The sequence below is a fragment of the Archocentrus centrarchus genome, chromosome 2 (assembly GCF_007364275.1).
Source record: "Archocentrus centrarchus isolate MPI-CPG fArcCen1 chromosome 2, fArcCen1, whole genome shotgun sequence".
In the NCBI taxonomy this organism is placed as follows: domain Eukaryota; kingdom Metazoa; phylum Chordata; class Actinopteri; order Cichliformes; family Cichlidae; genus Archocentrus; species Archocentrus centrarchus.
The window spans coordinates 30,573,879-30,595,337 of record NC_044347.1 but is presented as its reverse complement, the minus strand read 5'-3'; the positions used below and the strand labels follow the sequence as shown (position 1 = coordinate 30,595,337).

General features: G+C 42.3%; 1 pseudogene; it reads right to left on the bottom strand.

Moving 5' to 3' along the window:
• Window positions 1-10,222: 10,222 nt before the first annotated feature.
• On the bottom strand, window positions 10,223-11,980 carry LOC115792349 (uncharacterized; annotated as a pseudogene).
• Between the last annotated feature and the right edge of the window lie 9,479 nt (window positions 11,981-21,459).

The window sequence follows — 21,459 nt, the reverse complement described above, 5'->3', positions numbered from 1 at the left end:
TATGTACCAGTTCAATAATCATCACCATGCTACTGGTCCTTGTAGTGTGTGCCTTTGGTCTGTGAGCAGCTTAGTTAGTTTCAGGGCAGCAGAGCTGCCAAAGGAACTTTATTTTAATACTAATACTGATGATAAATCCACCACAAACTACAAATCTACTTTCTTACAGTTATGTTCTGCCGTGTTCCCCGTTCCAGATGGTTTTCAGTATGTTCTACAAACAGACTACACATTCTGTTCATAAAAGGTGTTTTTTGTTTGTTTTATGTTTTTCACATTTTTGACAAATTAAGAGATTTTGGGTAGTAAATTCCACCATGTTTAAGACTAGTGGTGTGCGATACTGCAAATTTAGATCTGATAGTGACGGGGCCAGCACTACTGATACAATACAGATACCAATACCGATACTTTTAACTTATAAAGGCAGTTTATGGAGGGTAGAACATTGTGTCATGATTTATGAGCTGGATTGTCATCAATTTCTAAATTCTGAATACATTTTAATCACCACTAAATCGCTATGACTTTTTGCTTTCCACAACACTTAATTAACACAATAAAACACACCTTCCAGGTTTTTGTGTATTTTGAAACTGGATCTTTGGACCCTGGAATGTAACTGTATCTATTTTTATGGCACTTTGGTTCAGTTTCTGTTAAAATATAAATTCAACAGATTTGACAGTCAACACAAAAAAAGGTTATTATATTCAGACATTGTTCAAAGTTCGTGTTTGAGGTATATTTGTTTGGTTCCTGTTCAATAATTTATTTAAATCAGTTCAGTGGGCTGACCATGTTATTTGAATGTCTGAATATAGTCATGGTCCTGGGTCATCTGCATGGTGTAAGTTCTGTTGCTGTTAAATCATCTTTGTGTTTTCCCTGAGTGTTTCAGCTTTGAGTGTTTGTTTTGGATTGCTGTGTTATTGTGTTTCCTCAGTCTGCCAGCCTCCCTGTTAAGCCTGCCATGTTTCCATATTTCCTGTTTTGTTTGTGCTAGTCCTTTGTCCTGTGTGCAGTGCATTCAGTCTTGTTTTCCCTTGTCTCATTAGATTCTGTGCACCTTTGTCTTGTCTGCCCCAGCTGTGTCCTTGCTCCTGAATTACCTGGTGTGTATATTTAAGCCTCAGTCCTCCTTACTTCCCTGTTGTGTCTTCGTCTCTGGCTCCCCTCACACTGTGTGCTCCTCGTTTGTGCTTCTCTGGCTCCAGTCCAGGCCAGTATCTTTTTCCCTGTGTGGACCAGCAATAAAGCTGCATTTAAGTTCAGTCCTGAACTGGGGTCCTAATCCTGCCTGCCACACTGCAGTCCGTGATTGCTAAAGTAACAGCTATGATGACCAGTAATACTTTAACATGAGTCATGACTGAAACATCACCACTGTATGAGCTACCTGGATATTCTTTGCCTCTCTGGGAGGGCTTTGGCAGTGACCTCTGACCTCTGTGTTAGGGGTCAGGATCCATCTGAGGGATTTCCTTCCCTCTCTCCTTCTTTTGCTGTTCATGCCGGAGCAAAGATTTTTCTGTTTTGTGGTTTTTCATGTCTTTATATACATTGTAAAGAATTTCCTTCCGTCATGCATCACTGTTTGTAAAGTACCTCTACACGATGCTCTGCTTCCTCACTCACTGCAGCCTGCACGGCTCTGCTCAGTGCCACTGAGTCACATGACCGCAGGACAGCTAAACCCAGCAGAGCGGGGAGGAGGGCCAGAACATGCACTAAGAAGTGGTATTTGCACAGACACGTCTCCTTTCTGATCAACGGTACTGAACGTACAGGAGATAATCAAACTAAAGCATCGATGCATTCATGGGAGCATCGATCTGACACAAATGCCAATCAATACTATTGATATTTGGATCGGTTTGTCCGCTCCTAATTAAGACCACAAGAGCTTCATCAAATGTTTTACATATTTTCCATAATTTGTAATAAAAATACCTCATAAGAATTACATTACTTAATTAGCTTACATCCAGAGACACGTTTCCTCTTCTTGTTCTCTGAGCCAACGTTAAATACGAAAAAGCACTTCAGCACTTCTGTTACATTATCACAAGTGTAACCTGCTATCATAAAACATATGACTTGTCATACAGTTAGACGTAACAAGCTCATAAACATAATTCTTTCACTTTATTAACGTGTTCACGTACATTTGGATCCCTCTTGGTGACAGTTATTGGATTAAATCCACTTTTACAAATTTAATTTCAGCTTGATATAGAGCAGAAATAGACTCAACCTAAGGCTGTAATGTTATCATTGAAGGATTTATTCAGCATTTTCTGGCATGCATGGTTAAATATAGTGGAGCAGCAGTAGAATAGTAGTGGAACGACAGCCAATTACAAATCCCAGTGCATGCCCTGAGGAGGTAAAGTACGTGGTAGTCTTACTAAAAAGGAATTATTACAGCATCAAATTAAAGTCCTACCAAGAGACCATGACAGAAACCAAATCCTCTGGGAGTTGGCACAGACTGGGAAGCTAATGCCCACCCACTCCCCTGTGTGCCAAACGGGGCTAGATATAGGACTGGGCATTTCCAGACCAGATTTTAATTAGGCACCAAAAGGATTACGGTTAGTTTTAAAATAAAAGGTATATATATATATATATATATATATATATATATATATATATATATATATATATATATAAAATCATTAATTTGACTGAATCTGTGCTCAAACACATTCTGCACTGATGCCTCTTGTTGGGGAAATTGGCCAGAGAAGAGAGGAGCTCTTTCCAGGCCGTTCTAGCTTTTGGACATTATTGACCTGTGAGTGAAACGGTCCCAGGACACGTCGTAGAGCCAGAGATGCTGCAACCATTTTATAGTACCAAAGGAATATTGTTGGCTGTGATATGTAATCAGCAAAAGACTATGTTTTTTTCACTCTTTTGATAAACAGTGTTTGCTCATATTATTTATAAAAAAATATCAGTTTCTACTAATTGGCTTTGAATCAAGAGTTATATATTCTGTATGAGCCTTTAAGCTTTATAAGTAGATTTGATTATTGACTGAATTGTGAGTGGGTGCTTCGCTTTGCTTTGCCTTTTGTTTTGTTTGCGCTGACAGCTGAGTTTTGTTTTGTTTGCTGTTTGTGACAAACAAACCATTGAGCTGGTTAAGTAAGAGATCCTGACTCGGGATAAACACAGGCATTAGTAGTGCTAACCCTCCCACTACACAGTGACTTCAAATATAATGCTGAGGGGTCCTGACTGAATGGCCAGTTTTCATTGTTGCTGTTAGCAGAGTAAAAGAACCAAAACACACCTTGTGTACAGTATATTTCAGTGGCTTTGACAAAATAATCGCATTTAATGCCCTTTCAAATTAATAGAATTTTATTGACTGGTTTGTGGTCTTACAAGGACTGACAGCTGGTGATGAATGAGATATATTTAGAAGTTACTAACAAAAATAATCCAACAGAAACTTTCTGAGACTATTTTTGAGACTATAGACCTCCTCCTCCTTCTGCCTCCAAATAAATAAATAAAATCAATCAATCAACAAAATCAAGCATTGAACAGGACAAATTGGACCAGATTAAAACATACCGTTCTGACAGCCTGTTGCTCTTCCTGGATGACTTCACTGCACTCCTTCCTACTGTAGGGTTGTAAAATTTTAATACTACTATTGTCTATTTACTATTAGCTGATAATTACAAGGGCCAATGATTTTCTTTTTTTTAGAACAAAAGTAGCAATAAAATACAATGACCTCACTACACATTAAACTGCATTAGTGACAAATTCTATATGAAAATGAAAGGAACACTTTTTAAATCAGAGGTCCAGATCTGGGAGTAGATCCCCCAGGACACCATCCATCATCTCATTAGGAGCCCCGATGTTGTCAGGCGTGCACACAAGCTTGTTGGGACCATACAAACCACTGAGAACCATTTTGAGTTGCTAGCCTGCAACATAATTTTGATCACTTTGATTTTTTGGGGTGTCTTTGAATTCAGCCTCTCTAGATTGATAATTTTCATTTCCAGCAAACAATGTGGCATCCTTTCATTAAGTCCATATCTGTATAATATCTAGAATACCTTGTCTCCAGTCTCCACTTCCACCACGGGCCACCAACCAGGCCTCCTGAGGGGCTCTATCTCTATTGCTGCTGGCATCCTGTCCAGCCTCCTGAAGCACGTTGTTTTCTCTGGGGTGGCTGTAGACTACAACAGCTTTTAATCAGCTCAGAAACACTTGATTTGAAAAAGTATATTAAATATGCTCATGAAGAAAACAGCTGAATTTAATGGCTTGAGCACTTTGTGACATGGGTAACTGCCAATACGTAGAGCAGGATCAACCCTGTGGGGCTGATGAATGCGCCAGTGTGTCCATGTGTGTGTACATCATTGATTTAAGATGACATAGCAGCAGGACGCTGCCTTGGTGAGTCTCTGCTTCAACATGAGTCCGAAGTGTGGACTTAACAGTTTTTAAATTGTGTTGACAGGTCAAGTAAAATCAGAGTTATGATCAATAATTTATGCTGTGCTTTGTTCTGCATATTGTATTCATGTTTGATGCACATTTTGTGCAGGAAGAAATGGCAGAAATGGGATCTTCACTAGCAGGAAGTGTGTGCAAATAAAAAAACAAAAACAAAAAATCACAACATCCCTTTTCCTGTTGGTGGAAAAATGCACCGCATCAACCAGTCAAGGTGAAATATAAAGGCAAAAGCAAAAGTAATCAAAAATGGCCTAGACCCATTAACTATACCCTAGACCCTCTGGTCTAGGGTATAGTTACTATTAATGAAATGAAGCAGGTGTATTAGCAATACAGCTGGTTAAACTGTGCATTTGGCCAACCATGTGATTTCCCTGAGATGTTAATCTGAAAGTGCTGGTGGAGCTCCTGTTCAGCTTGCCTGTTTTATAAAACCGGACATGGCAGGAGTTCCCCTCTCTATCATTAAAGCTTTCATTATTAACATGCTAAATAAGTTATTAAAAGCAAGAGAAAACTCATCTGTTACAATGATAAATTAGAGTGCTTGTTCACTTGCTAATGCTACACTGTTCCACTGTTTCCAGTTGGAAACCATCACTCATCCTCTGAATACCTGCCTTTTCTCTAATGTTGGCCTTCCTCCTCATCATCATCATATCTTTATTTAAAAAAAAAAACTCCCTGTCACAAACCATGGAATTTTTTTTCAGTAGCAAAGGTCTTCTTCCTTTGCTACTGAGTCTGACGGGAAGCTGGGAAGCATCTCTTATCCTCTTGATTTTTTATTCATTCTTCATTGTAAGCTTTCCAAAATGTTTCTGTCTCCTACTTTTCTGTCTTTAAATCTTTTCAATCATAGCATCTTTTTCCAAGATTAAAACACTCCTAATTTTCCGTTTAGCCAAGATTTCTTTCCTGAAGGTTTTTGTCCCCTCCCCAATGCCCTGTGTCTCCAAAGCATTGGAAAAGCACATGGAAGGCATTCCTCATCTCTATGATGTGCAAATGCCCCCTTTGGAAGACCTCTCTCTGGTTATTCTCTTCCTTTCCATCTCTAGCTTTCCCTTTCATCTTATTTATATCTGCTTCTACACATATAATATATACGTTTCCTTCAGTTTTTGGCTTCTGTTTGCATCTGACCCTCCAGATCATGATGAAAACATCCTGCTGTTTGATGAACAACAATGTCCTCATCTATGTTGCTCTGGATGGGAAGAACATCCAGTTTTATCTGAATTTAGAAGCAGGAAATTAGAGGTCATCCATCCTAAGTTTAACTAATAGATGTATGTCATCTGACTTTATGGATAGATAAAGCTGGGTATCATCTGCATAGCAATAAAAATGTATGCAATGCTTTTTAATAATACTGCCTAAGGGAAGCATGTATAATGTAAATAGAATTGGTCTTAGCATAGAACCCTATTTAATTAAATTACACTTAGTATGTGAAGACTCTTCATTTACATGAACAATTTGGAGTCTATTAGATATATATGACTTAAACTACTGCATTGCAGTGCCAGAATATCCATCCATCCATTATCTTTCTGCTTTGAGCCCCTCCCGATTGCAATCTCATTCTTTGGGTCACTACCCAAAGGTAAGGGTAGGGATGTAGATTGACTGGTAAATCGACAGCTAAATCGACAGCTTACTTTCACACTCAGCTCCCTCTTTACCACAACAGATTGGTACAGCCTCCGCATCACTGCAGACACTGTCCCTTCTCCTGTTACTCGTGAACATGACCCAAGATACTTAAACTCCTCCACCTGAGGCAGCAACTTGTACCTGGAGGATTGGGCACTCCACCCTTTTCTGGCTGAGGACCATCACCTCAGACTTAGAGGTGCTAATTTTCATGCCAGCCGCTTCACACTCGGCTGTGAACCATTCTACTGTGAGCTGGAGGCTACCGTCTGATGAAGCTAACAGGACCGCATCATCTGCTAAAAGCAGAAATGAGATTCTGATTCCACCAAGGCAGAAGCCTTCTGCCACTTGGCTACACCTACAAATTCTGTCCATAAAAATTATGAATAGAATGGGTGACAGAGGGCAGTCCTGATGAAATCCAACACCCACAGGAAACTAATCTGATTTATTGCCGGCAATACAGCCCAAGCTCTCTCGCTGCAGTTGTACAGGGACTGAATGGCCCACAACAATGGGCCAGACACCCCATACTCCCCCAGCACCCCCCAAAGGATACCCTGAGGGATGCAGTCAAATGCCTTCTCCCAGTCCGCAAAACATATGTAGACTGGATGGGCAAACTCCCACTTGAATATACTCGAGAGGATGAAGAGCTGGTCCAGTGTTCCGTGACCAGGACAAAAACCACATTGTTCGTCTTGAATCTGAGGTTTGAGTAATGGACGGACCCTCCTTTCCAGCACCCTGGCATAGACCTTACCTGGGAGGCTGAGGAGTGTGATAGTTGGAGTACAACCTCCGGTCTCCCTTCTTAAAGATGGGGACCACCACCCCAATCTGCCAATCCAGTGGCACCACCCCAGATCTCCATGCAATGTTGCAGAGGCGTGTCAACCAAGACAGCCCTACAACATCCAGAGCCTTCAGGAACTCGAATCCTTGGCCCTGCCACCAAGGAGTTGTTTAACCACCTCAGTGACCTCCCCTTGTCCACAGACTCTGTTTCCACTACAGAAGATGTGTCCGTGGGATTAAGGAGGTCCTCAAAGTATTCCTTCCACTGCTTGACTATAGCCTCAGATGAAGTGAGCAGCGCCCCATCTGCACTATAAACCTTGAGAGTAGAGCACCCCTCCTAAGTTGCCTGATAGTTTGCCAGAATTGCTTTGAGGCCTTCTGAAAGTCTTTTTCCATAACCTCACTGAACTCCTTCCACACCCGAGTTTTTGCTTCAGCCACCACCCGAGCCGCATTCCACTTGACCTGCCAGTACCCATCAGCTGCCTCCAGACTCCCACAGGCTAACCAAGCCAGACAGGACTCCGTCTTCAGCTTGATGGCTCCCTTCACCTCCGGTAACCACCACCTGGTTCGGGGATTTTCACCACGACAGGCACCAACCACCTTGCAGCCACAGCTGTAAGCAGCAGCCTCAACATTGTTGAGGTGTGGAACATGGTCCATTCGGACTCAGTGTCCTCAGCCTCCCTCAGAATGCTGTTGAAGTTCTGCCAGAGGTGGGAGCTGAAGATCTCGCGGACTGGGGCTTCTGCCAGGTGTTCCCAGCGCACCCTCACAATATGTTTAGGTGCAGTGGGTCTGTCCAGCATCCTCCCCTGCCACCTGATCCAACTCATCACCAGGTTGTGATCTGTTGACAGCTCAGCTCCTCTCATCACCTGAGTGTGCAGAACATACGGCCGCAGATCTGATGATACAATTACAAAATCAATCATCAGCCGGTGACCTAAGGTGTCCTGGTGCCATGTGCACTTATGGACATCCTTATGTTTGAACATGGTGTTCATTATGGACAAACTGTGGTTTGCACAGAAGTCCAATAACAAAACACCATTCAGGTTCAGATCAGGCAGGTCGTTCCTCCCAATCACACCCCTCCAGGTCTCACTGCTATTGCCAACATGAGTGTTGAAGTCTCCCAGTAGAACAATGGAGTCACCAGATTGAGCACTCTCGAGCACCCCACCCTGGGACTCCAAGAAGGGTGGATACTCTGAACTGTCATTTGGCACATAAGCGCAAACACCAGTCAGGACCTGTTCCCTAGCCCGAAGGCACAGGGAAGCAACCCTCTCATCTACCGGTGAAAACTCCAACATAGAGGCAGCAAGCGGAGGGCATACAAGAATACCCACCCTAGCTCACCACCTCTCACCAAAGGCAACTCCAAACTGGAACAGAGTCTCCAGGAGACTGGTTCCAGAGCCTATGGCATGCGATGAGGTGAGCCAGACTATATCTAGCAGTACCTCTCAACCTCATGCACTAGCCCAGGCTCCTTTCCCACCAGAGAGGTGACATTCCATGTCCCAATAGTCTTGATAGTGGGGGATCGATCCACCAGGCCCTCCGCCCTTGGCCACTGCCCGACACACACTGCACCTGACCCCTACGATGCCTCCTGCGGGTGGTGGGCCTACAGGAGGGCGGGCCCATGTAACCTCTTCGGGCTGCGCCCGGCCGGGCACCGCCGGCTAATGCCCGGACGCCCAGACGCTCTCCCTCGAGCTCCCTCCCCAGGCCTGGCCCCAGGGTGGGGCCCTGGTAACCCTATCCTGGACAGGGTAAACAGTTCTCTTGATGATTGGAATATGAGTGAGAGATACATAGTTGAAGCCATAAGTCTGCGTACAAAGAAATGAACTGATGAATGTTTGAGCTTAGAGTAGGAAGGAAAATGTTTAGGTAATGATTATGTGGTCTGAATGTCAGGTAATGATTAAATATTGCATAAAGAGCAAAGTAAATTAAACTTCAATAAGATTAAATCAACACTAATTAATTCACACTAGTGCAAGGTAATTTGAATAATTTCAGATGATTGCCAGATTACCTTCAGAGTACCTCTGACAATTGTTTGCTTACTGTTTCCCACTGCTATGGGCCAAAGATGAGCAGCTATCACAGGAACCTCAACTCAGGATGCAGCAACAGGCCTGCAGACTTTGTTCAGGTGTAGATGTTGGTTTGTCAAACACTGGTCAGATGTAAGCTGCTGATAGTTCTTGAAGTACATTTAGAGTCTGAACTGTGTGTAGCAAGAGTGTTATTGAAAAACACTGGGCTTCAGAATCTGTGGTGCAGCTATCTGACCTTAACTTATCAAAGGAAAATAAAGAAAAACTTTATACACTTATTGAGCACAATTAAATTTGACCTTTAATTAAACTTTGCAAAACTAAAGGTTGGAGAGTGATTATGCAAAGTATAAATAAGTTATTTTTGCAATACTACTTAAAATGTACTACAGAAAAACTTTAAAAGACATGAAAAATGAGATTCAACAAAATAAAACAGAGGATAGAAGAAGAGAGCACAACAAAAGAGTAACAGAGCAGGTGCAGGAGAAGTGTGATGAATCCAGATGTGGACATTAAATCATGCTGGTCTGGTTGATGGTTTAAGGTTTCCATATGCTTTTACACAACCTAAATCCTTTTGTTTTCTTACTTTGTAACATTGGCTTAATTATGATAAGAAATTTTCTTTTCATCATACAAAGGCAAAAAAAACAAAATATGTTAAATGGTAAATGGACTAGTTCTTATATAGTGCTTTTCTACTCTGTTTGAGCACTCAAAGCGCTTATAGAAAATATGATATAAGATTCATGTTCTGGTGTATAGCTAGTCTCAATAGCCGGGGATTAGTTTGCAAGGGACTCGGCCCGACACACACTGCACCCAACCCCTACGATGCGTCCTGCAGGTGTAGGGCGGGCCCATGACATCTCTTCATGCTGTGCCTGGTCGGGGTAATGCCCAACCAACAGACGGTCTCCCTCAAGCTCCCACCCCAGGCCTGGCTCCAGGGTGGGGCCCCGGTAACCGTATCCCAGGCAGGTTAAACAGTTCTCTTGTTGACATTTCTAAATCACTCTTTTCTGGTCCCTCACCCTGTTGAATGCTTTCTTGAAGTCGACAAAGTTGACGACTAGTTGTTGCCGGTACTCGACGCACTGCTCAATGATGTTTCTTAAGGCATAGATCTGCTCCGTGCACGATCGGCCACTTCGGAACCCGGCTTGTTCCTCTCACAGCCGTTGGTCAAGGGCATTCCTCAATCGTTGAAGAAGGACGATGCAAAATGCCTTACCAGGCACAGAGAGCAGGGTGATGCCCCTCCTGTTGGTGCACTCGGAGATATTACCCTTCTTTGGTATCTTAACTATGGCGCCTTTCCGCCAGTCCTCCGGCACCGCGCCGCTTCGCCAGCACTTGTTGAACAGGATCGTCAGCTCTTCCTCCATGGCTTGGCCGCCGTGTTTCAGAAGCTCCTCTGGTATTTCATCCAGGCTGGCCGCCTTGTTGTTCTTAAGGCTCTTGATCGCGATCTTTACTTCCTCGATGGTGATTTCATCATTGTTGACCCCGAGCTCGTCTTGGGCATCCACCGCTTTGAAGTTGTACGTCGTGGTGGGCTCTGGCTGGTTGAGGGTCTCCTGGAAGTGCTCGACCCACTTTCTGTTTTGCTCTTCTTGGGCGATCACGTTTGCATTGGACCTTGCTCCAGTGAGCTCGTTCACAATACGGTACAAGATCTTGGAGTTGTTCCGATCGGCTGCTTCCTTTGCTTCGGCGCCTTTCCTTTCCAGCCATTCTTTCTTGTCCTTCCGGCAGCTTTTCTTCACTAGCTGATCCAACTCGGCCTATCTTCAGCTCTCTTCTTCTCTGGCCTGCTTGGTTTTGGCCTGGTCTCGTTTGAGCTTGGCGATTTTTCTCTCGTCGATCAGCTCCCATGATCTTGCTTGGATCCACTGCTCGCTTCTCTTTCCTTTGCGTCTTCTGATGGTGTTTTGGGCGGACTCTGTGATGGCATCCCTGAGGCCAGTCCAGAGGTCCTCCACGTCCGCTACGTCCTCCGTTTCTCCAAGGAGGGCAAAACCATTTTGGAGTTCCAAAGTGAAGGCGTTGATGGCGGTCGGGTCCTTGAGCTTCTCAAGTGCGAATGGTCTCTTTGCCTTTGGTTTCGAAGCTTGAGCTTGACTTCCGCTCTGACTAGATAATGGTCAGATCCAACGTCCGCCTTTCGGTAGGCCCTCGCATCGCCTAAAGCCGACCTCCACTTTTTGCTGGTGCAGAAAAAATCGATTTCGTTGAATGTCCGCCCGTCGGGTGATCGCCACGTCTTCTTGTGGATCTCGCAGTGCTGGAAGTACGTATTCCCAATACACAGCCTGTTGTGCTCGCAGAACGACACCAAACGCTCGCCGTTGTCGCTGAGGCGTGTCGAGGATTACATGCGCTCCCATCACGGTTTCCAGTCCCACTCGATCACCGCCCAGTTGGGCATTGAAGTCTCCGACAAGGATCTTCAGATCGTAGTTTGGGATGTCGTTGAAGACATCTTGGAGCTGATCGTAGAAATCATCCTTGGAGGCATCTTCGGCACTGTCCGTCGGCGCATATACTTGCACAACGGTCGTCTTGGCGTGTCCAAATCTGAAATGGGTTGTGATGATCCGGTAGTTAACGGGTTGCCAATCGAAGAGGGCTTTCGTGGCTGCTTTGCTCAGTACGAGACCGACGCCCCGTTCGTGTCGATCTTCATGGCACGAGTACAGGATCGTCTTGCCATCGCTGATGATTCGGCCGCTTTCTATCCACCTGACTTCGCTGATCCAGAGGATATCGATCCGATAGTCGTCGAATTCCTTCATGAGTTGCACCCGCCGTCCACTCTGATATAATGTGCGAACGTTCCACGTCCCGATTCTTGTAACGGTCTTGGCACAGAACAATGCTTCCATCGGGCGTTGGATGCCGTCGCCGGTTTCTTCCAACGCCGTCATTTCCGTAGCGGTAAGGGTTTTACGGGGACGGGTTGCTAGCCCGACGCCCAACCCTCCTCCTTTCTCATCCGGGCTTGGGACTGGCAATGGCGGAGTTCACACGACTGTGTAGTCGTTTAATATTAATATAATAATATTAATATGGTCCTGCTGGGCCCTAATCCAGGAAGTGTGTTCAACAAACACTGAGATTAAAATAAAATCTGAGTTGATCAACTCTGAGATCAGTTTCCTGTTCCAGAACAGCTGATCAGAGTTCAATCAGCTCCACGCTGATTGATCCTAATTTTGCATTTGATTTTTTTTTTAAATCTAATTATTCTGCTCTAACCTGACAGGATGAAATGCAGGAGGCAGAAAGTGAAGATAAAAATGGAGAAATCAGTTTACTGACAGACCTGTGGTATTAGTGACCCAGACAGCAGCAGAGCCCGGGGGCAGAGCTGAACTCAGGTCAGCTTTTTATTAAAGAAAAACAGTTTTTGCTGCAGTTTATCACCATTCCTTTGTTTTAATAATCATTCAATAGAAATTTATTGATGGAATAGAATGTTCACTTTTTTAATTTCTCTTTAATATTTTTAATTATTTCTGCCATTATTGGATAAAATGAGTAATAAGATTTAGAGACAAACTGCTTTAATCTTCCCAGTTCCCAGCATTTCTAATCTGATCTAAGATCAGCTTCACTGATAGATGACGGCTCTCTGACAGCCACAGCAGAGATGTTTTGCTGAGTTCGTGTTAAAGGTCAGAGGTCAGTCATAGTTCTCAGGAATGTCTCAGCTTTATCCTTCTGAGACCCGAGAACCTGTTTGCGATGCATTTTCAGTTTCTCCTAGATATTTGTGATTAGATGGACCTGAAATGTGTACACTAAGCTTCCTCTTTGAACAGGAAGTTGTATTTTGTTACATGGTTGTTACATACTTTTGTGAGAAAAAAATATGTCCTCAGATGTGGACACTGGGATTATTTTATAGCATAACACAACAAAAACAACGTGACGTAACAAAGTATAAAACACTATTCAGCACAATGAAGTATAAGGTGCAGCAAAGCCAGAATGTAATGTCCTCATATGTGGACGCAGGGTCTCAGAAGGCTAAAGGTTTGAAATATTTCAGTACAGTTTGGGAGGATGAGACATTTAATTAAAGAATGCAGATCGTGTTGGGAAAATAAATCCATTATGAACAGATCCAGACTGGATGAGCTGGGAAATGACTGGAGCCTGAACTGGATCTGGACCTTATCCGGTATGAATCCCTGATCCTGATCCATTTGCATCCTCCTGCTGTGCAGGTGGACTCAGACACGGTTTACTCATCCGTTATAGAGCCTTTGATCACCGATTTAGGTGATTTTCAGTGGAAATTTGTGGAGATTCATACTCTGAATTTCAGACAACAGAACTTTCAAAATGTTGATTTCAGTCACTTTAAATCCATTTAGTTCAGTTTGAAGTCTTCAGATCATTTCAGCCTCATCTTCACTCAAACATTCCCATCATCTCCAGGATCAGACATTTTTCCATCAGTCAGCTTTTTCTACACCAATGATCGATCATTGATCATTGATCAGTGAGTTCTGTGTCAGCAGCTTCATCCAGATCACTACAGTAAATGTTTCAGAGGAACTGACTGACAGTCTGACAGCTGCAGCTGCCTCATTATAAATCTGTGACATCATCGCTGTCTCCGTCCTTACAGCCTGTTGACGAGTGAACGACTGTAAAAGCTTCATGTTACAAAATAACAAACTAACGTCTAACTGGGATTTCAGTGCCTGTAGAAACATAAACGTCTGCAGATGAATTCGCTCCTCTGACACTCTGACAGCCACTTTATGAAGGAGGAAATGAATGGGAGTGTCAGACAGGTGGTTCAGGTGCAGCAGGAGGGGCGGAGTCAGATAGATAAAACCTGCCAGGTTAGGGTCACAGAGTCTGTTACCATGGTAACTGACTCACAGTTGATGTTAGCTCTGTTTCTGGATCAGTTTCCTCACTTTAGGGTTACAAACCCAGAGTTTTTATCTGAACCTGCTTCCTGGAATAGAGCCCTGATGAACTATTTAAACAAATGATTATTACTTTTCTGGGAATGATAGAAAGTTTGTGTTTCAGACTCCAGCACAGCTTACAGCTAAACGTCTTCATTATGTTAAAAGTTTTCATTATATTATATTTTTCATGTTAAAAATAAATAAATAAAATACCAAATTAAGCAACTGCTGAGGCAGCTGCCACGATAATTGGCCTTTTAGAATCAGTTGGCCCTTCAATACAGAGATATCGATTTCATAATCACTGGTGTACTTCTCTCCCTGACCTCTGCTGTAAATAGGGAAGGCCAAGCCACCATGTTTCCAAGAAGATAATTAGAATGGATCTAATATCTTTTTTATATGCGCCCATGGCTCAGCAGTAGCATGCTGCCCCCCCCCCCCCCCTCCCCCACCAGACCTTTATTTACCTGAGTAGGTCTGCTGCATTTTGATAAGAGCCTCTGTCTGGAAGAATTAATGTAATGCCTACCCAAGGAGAGGGTTTCAATTAAGTTCAAATGGGATGAATTCAAGCAAAAATACGCTGGCACCTCATCCCATACATGAGAAGAATATATGATCCTCCAACTTTGTGCTTCAGTGATTAGCTGTGTACATATCTGGGTTTCCATTCGGTGCATCCTTCCTTTTTTTTTTTAGCTAGATGTCAAAGTTTACAGGCTGCTTGATTTGAGCACATTACTGATTTATTCTGTGAAATATTTTAAAATAATGTTCAATGAGGAAAAAACACGAGGCAACCAAATCACTGGTGATGCTTCTGCAGGAGTTATTTCTTCTATTTTTTTCTAGAGAAGTTAAACTTCAGGCTGACAGATCCCAGGCTTCTGATGGATGTTGCCAGCCTTTGGTCATGAATTCTACATCACCTTCAGCTAATTAATGTGGAAAGGCCACGCTTCAGCCAGACACCCTCTGTAAGAGCTACCAGTGCAAAAAGGCTGAGGCTATTAGTAGCAATCAGGTGACAAATCAAGAAAAGCAGAATTACTTATTACTTGAAATGAAAGGTTCCTTTATATCTGCCCCGTAGCTCAAACTCATTTCCTTTCTTCTCCTAAAGTTTTGTCGTGCCATCTCCTTCACTCTGTTTTACTTTCCTCTCATCCCCCTCCCCTGTTCTCCCTTTCTTATTTTTCTTCCCTTCTCTGCCTCATTCACTTTGTTTCCTTACCTTCATCGATTATCATGTTTTCATTTTTTTGGTTTTTGCATCACCGTCCTTCTTCCTTCTCATCTTTTTTCTCACTTTTGTTCACTAATTTGACTTGTTTCCTTTTCTTCACTCTCCCTCCCCCTTCTGTCTCCCTCATTCTTTTCCCCTCATCCTCTCTCCTAGCATTCCCAATTAGTTTCCTTTCATTGTAACTTTCCTTTCTGCTCCTCTCCCTTCATTTTTCCCACTTTGTCTCTTTCATAATATACACCCTCATTTCCTCTTAGGCTCTCCTTTATTTCTACCTTCCCCTTTTCTCCTCTTTTCTTTCTTTTTTAATTCTCATCTTCTGCTGTCATTCATCTCCCATTTCCCTTCTTGACCTCTCCGGTCTTTCAAACTCTCAGTTCTTTTTTCCTTACCACATGCCTTCTTCCCTTTTCACATCCTTCCCTCTTCTCATCTCACCAGCTGTCCCTCTTTTTCACCTCTGCTGTCATTGCCTCATCTCTGCTTCCATCTCTCTTCTCCACATTTTCTCTGTTTTTTTCTTGTTGCCTAACCTTTTCTCCCCATCTTCTCACTTCTCTTCTGTCCCTTGCTTGCTCTGTTCTTCTCCCCTCCTTTTTTTTAGCCTATCTTCTATAGGTTTCTCTCATCACCTTTTTATCCCACCTTTTGTCCTCTCCTGTCTACTGTGTACCTCACCTTTCATCTAAACAGATTTTACTCCTCTTATATTAAACATCCATTTTCTCTCTCCTTTATGCTTATTCTAAGTACAGCTTTTGGCCATTTCAGTTCAGAGCGTAACCCAGACAATTCCCATATGACTTAAACCACAAATTCAAAGTTAAGGTCAACAGATTCAAATAAAAAAGATGAAAATAAATGAGATCTGCAACAGAGGAGCAACGTGTAAGGCAAACTGAATATGAGAACATTAAACATATAAATCATGTATGTATGTGCTGCTAAAAATGTCTTGTGTAAATGTAACAGTCCTGATCATGTCAGAGGTTTTCTCTCTCTTTTCTCCACATATATAAACCTAGAATTTCTAGAATTACATCACAGACTCGCACAGGGACGGTGCTGTGAGGAGGTGCAGCAGTGTGGATAACAGAAGTTGCTTTTTAATTCCTGATGCGACCCCACCCTTCCTGCCCCCCCTTCTGAATAGACCAAATTCCCAGCAGTGTTTCTTCACTGACTGTTCACATTCTGACCAAAAAGGTTTGCATGACATGGCACAGTACATAAATAAATACAGAGCAAATAATAATCCACTTATCAACTTATTAACATGGTAAATAAAACTGGTGCTACCCTATAACCCTACAATAATACAGAGAAAACCCAACAGTCCAAACGACCCCCTATGAGCAGCACTTGGTCAAAAACGATTCCAAGATTCTTCAGTGTTACTGGAGATCAAGGTAATGCCATCCAGAATATCTGGTTAAACACCATGTTAAAGTGGTGGGTGGGCTCCTTTACATTTTGAGAGAAGCCAATTGAATCTAACAATAGATTAAATGCAGTGTTGAGGCTGTCATTCTCAGCATCTACATGGATGTTAAAATCACCCACTATAATTATTTTATCTGAACTGAGCACTAAATCAGATAAAAAGTCTGAGAAATCAGACAGAAACTCTGAGTAAGGACCAGGTGGACGATAGATAATAACAAATAAAACAGGTTTTTGATTTTCCCAATTAGGATGGACAAGACTAAGAGTCAGGCTTTCAAAAGAATGAAAACTTTGTCTGGGTCTTTGATTAATTAATAAGCTGGAATTGAAGATTGCAGCTAATCCTCCTCCTCGACCTGTGCTTCGAGCATTCTGACAGTTACTGTGACTCGGGGGTGTTGATTGATTTAAACTAACATATTCATCCTGCTGTAACCAGGTTTCTGTAAGGCAGAATAAATCAATACGTTGATCAATTATTAAATCATTTACTAATAGGGACTTGGAAGAGAGAGACCTAATGTTTAACAATCCACATTTAATTGTTTTATTTTTTGGTGCAGTTGATGAAGCTGTATTATTTATTGTTTTTGAATTTTTATGCTTAAATAGCTTTTTGCTGATTTTAGCTTTGGTTTTTGGTGGTCTGGGAGCAGGCACCGACTCTATGGGGATGGGGTTTTGGGGGGATGGCAGGAGGAGAGAAGCTGCAGAGAGGCGTGTAAGACTGCAACTCTGCTTCCTGGTCTCAACCCTGGGTAGTCAGTTTTTAGGAGGGTTAATAAATTTGGCCAGATTTCTAGAAATGAGAGCTGCTCCATCCAAAGTGGGATGGATGCCGTCTCTCCTAACAAGACCAGGTTTTCCCAGAAACTTTGCCAATTATCTATGAAGCCCACGTCGTTTTTTGGACACCACTCAGACAGCCAGAGATTCAAGGAGAACGTGCGGCTAAACATGTCGCTCCTGGTCTGATTGGGGAGGGGCCCAGAGAAAACTACAGAGTCCGACACTGTTTTTGCAAAGTTACACACCGAGTCAATATTAATTTTAGTGACCTCCGATTGGCGTAACCGGGTGTCATTACTGCCGACATAGAGGGTTCCTTCTATGTCGCCTGCTCTGGCCCCTGGAAGACCATCAACTATTGTTGCTGATGTCTCTAGCTTCATGGTAACAGCAGAGTCACCAGTTACCAGAGTTTGTTCCTTGGTTGGAGTGTCATGGAGCGGGAAACTATCCGGAATGTGAACAAGTTGGTGGTGTAACAGAGGGACTTCTGTTTAGGGCTGGACAGAGTGATTTTTGCAGCTGGACTTATTCTATATGTTTGGAATGAAATGTACACATATTCATCTCATGGTTGTGGGGTTTCAAATATAAGTTATTAATTAAAAAAAAAAAAAAAAAAACCTGACATATTTCTAAGATGAGATTGTTTCACTATCTTGGCTGAAACTTTAAAAAGTTGCCAGCGAGTTCCATCAAGTCCTCCTGACTAATATTGCATTATTGTGCACTTACTGGGGCTGTAAAGTATGTGTATTGTTCTTTTCTTTTAGATTATGGCAGTGTTTATGCACTGAAACATGTAACATACACTGAATGAGGTGACTGACCAGATGAGTCTACTCAGAAAGCAGACACATCTGTGCCTTAGGTACACTTAACACACTGGCAGCTTTGTTATGGCACTGCAAACAGATGAAACTTCACATAGTTTAAACAGTTTGGCCCATTTGTCACATCACACCTCACATCTGACCCATGTAAGGTGACCTGTGGCTGACTTAAGGAAGCCAGAATCACCCTGACTCAACACTGTCAAACCCAAATGTGACCCACAAATAGCTGCTGATGTCAACCACATTTGTGTCAGTATTTATTGCTTCCTTTGTAAAGACTTGACTTGAAAGCCAGTGCTTTCAAAACTTGTTGGATTTGGGTCAGGTGCAAGACCTGTACTCCACATGCTGAATAAATTCCAATTTTCTACTCGTGCCTTTTGTATGGGGCAAATACACACCATCTCCTAGTATCATAAAAAAGTGTTTGACTAGTATGTCAGTTTTCTTACCATAATACATTTTTACCATTGCACCATGCAGCCATAACTGATGAGCCTCTAACGCTCACCCTTACGCTAACCTTTCTGCATGTCATTTACAGTATCACTGAAGAAGGACATTTTTTTGGTATCTATTGTATATTTTATATTGAACATGCTCTTTGCTCATTGTGGGTCATGCAAAACATAATTTCAGTTCTCCGCCTGTCTTGTACATTCAGCAGCAATTGTAAAGTTGAGTTGAGCTGAAAAAAAAAACACCACATGAAAAGATTTTTAGCGTTCCTCCCGAGAAGCTTTCATGAGAATCCATCTAACACTGGTCAACATTTTTCACTCAGTAAATGGATGGTAAATGGACTGGTTCTTATATAATGCTTTTCTACTCAACTTGAGCATTCAAAGCACTTTATACAGCATGCCTCATTCAAACCAAGCACTTTTTTTCTACACTCAAGTGCTTTATATTCACATCTATGAACACATCAGAGAGCATTTTGCCCAAGGATACTTGCAGATTGGAGCAGCCAGGGATTGAATCACAAACTGTCTGATTATTAGATGAGCTGGGGCCTATTCCAGGGAGCAGGTTTAGCTAAAAACTCTAGAAACTGATCCAGAAAGAAAGCTAACATCAACTGTGAGTCAGTTACCATGGTAACAGACTCTGTGATGTCACGGATTTATAATGAGGCAGCTGCAGCTGTCAGACTGTCAGTCAGTTCCTCTGAAACATTTACTGTAGCATCACTGTTACATCATTCTGATCTGGATGAAGCTGCTGACACAGAACACACTGATAAATGATAATGATCGATCATTGGTCATGCTGGAAAAGCTCACTGATGGAAAAATGTCTGATCCTGGAGATGATGGGAATGTTTGAGTGAAGATGAGGCTGAAATGATTTGAAGACTTCAAACTGAACTAAATGGATTTAAAGTGACTGAAATCAACATTTTGAAAGTTCTGTTGTCTGAAATTCAGAGTATGAATCTCCACAAAATTTCACTGAAATCACCTAAATCTGTGATCAGAGGCTCTATAACGGATGAGTAAACCGTGTCTGAGTCCACCTGCACAGCAGGAGGATCCAAACGGATCAGGATCAGGGATTCAGACCGGATAAGGTCCAGATCCAGTTCAGGCTCCAGTCATTTCCCAGCTCATCCAGTCTGGATCTGTTCATAATGGATTCATTTTCCCGACACGATCTGCATTCTTTAATTAAAATGTCTCATCCTCCCAAACTGAATTATTTAAAACCTATAAAGCTGAGACATTTCTGAGAACATGAAGCTGTGACTGACCTCTGACCTTTAACAGTGACTCAGTGAAACGTCTCTGCTGCTGTCTCTAACACGCAGGTCGGTCAGTAAACTCAGTCTGAGCTGTTTCTCCACAGTTTTATCTTCACTTTCTGTCTCCTGCAGTTTGTCCGTCAGGCTCAATAATTAGATTTTATATATTAAATGTAAAATTAGGATTCAGCTTCATCTGATGGAGATTCAAGTTATATAAATGATGACAGCAGACATTATAAAGAAATGATAGATCTGATAACAAACTTTTATTCTGTCTGTGATGATGTCAGAGTGGGTCAGGCTGATTACAGTGACTCGTCATGCTCCACACTGACACGTGCGATCCTCCATCATCGGATTAAAATGGAGGCTCCGCCCTTTATTTACCTGTTGCCATGGTGAATCCTGGTATCAGAGCTCCATTGATGATGGCTTTCTTTCTAACTCAGGGTGATCATACTCAGAGCTGATTGAACTGACTCTGATCAGCTGTTCTGGAAACTCAGAGCCTGTTTTTATACTCAGTTTGTGGAACCTGCTTCCTGAACAGGGCCCTGCTCGACCTCCTGAGCTGCAGCCATGAAGAACTACCAAACACGGCCATTGCTGCAGACAGTTCTGTTTGGTATAACCTTCAAAGTTTCTTTGACTCTTCCATTTTTTTTTTTTGAGTCTAGTGCAAATTGTTTGTCTGACTTTGTGTTTTTGTCTGACCTCATTTCAGAATTGACAAAGGCCCAATCAGGATAACTACATAAACGTAGTGCGTGATTGTTGTGCCTCTTTTCCCTCTCGTTTCTGTGGATTATCCTTAATTTGCATTCAATTTGCTTGCAATTAACATGATTCTGAAACACTGACTCAAAACTGAATTGGATCATCAAAAGCACACAACCGCCTTTTAAAGCTTCTTTTTTTTTCTTTTTTTGTTTTCAACTGCATGAAAAATTGGAAACCCTTAATTTATGTTTTGCAAAGAAAGCTGTTTGTAAAGAATTTGATTTGTATGTGATCTTTGTGAAGAAGTCAATATTCATTCAGTTTAGGCTCTGTAATACTTTATCTACACCAAACTACATACTTCTAGATTTATGAATAATTACAGTCTTGTATAATGCAGGCAGACCTTGACAGGGGAAATCTTGTGATGAAGTGTGTGCTGCTTTAAATCGAGACACAAATAGAGTCATGAGACAAACCTGAATCTTTACCCCACTGAATTTTTCTTGGCCCTTTTTTTTGGTTATATTCTTCCTTCATATTGAATTCCCCCCACAGCTGCTGCTTATATTAAATTAAAATAGGGATTAAATTTTAAAACCTACATTTGGTACATTGTTTCACTGATTTTTTTCCCTTCAGCAGAGACACTTGCCTGACAGTTTGAAGTTGGCAAAGCAGAGTT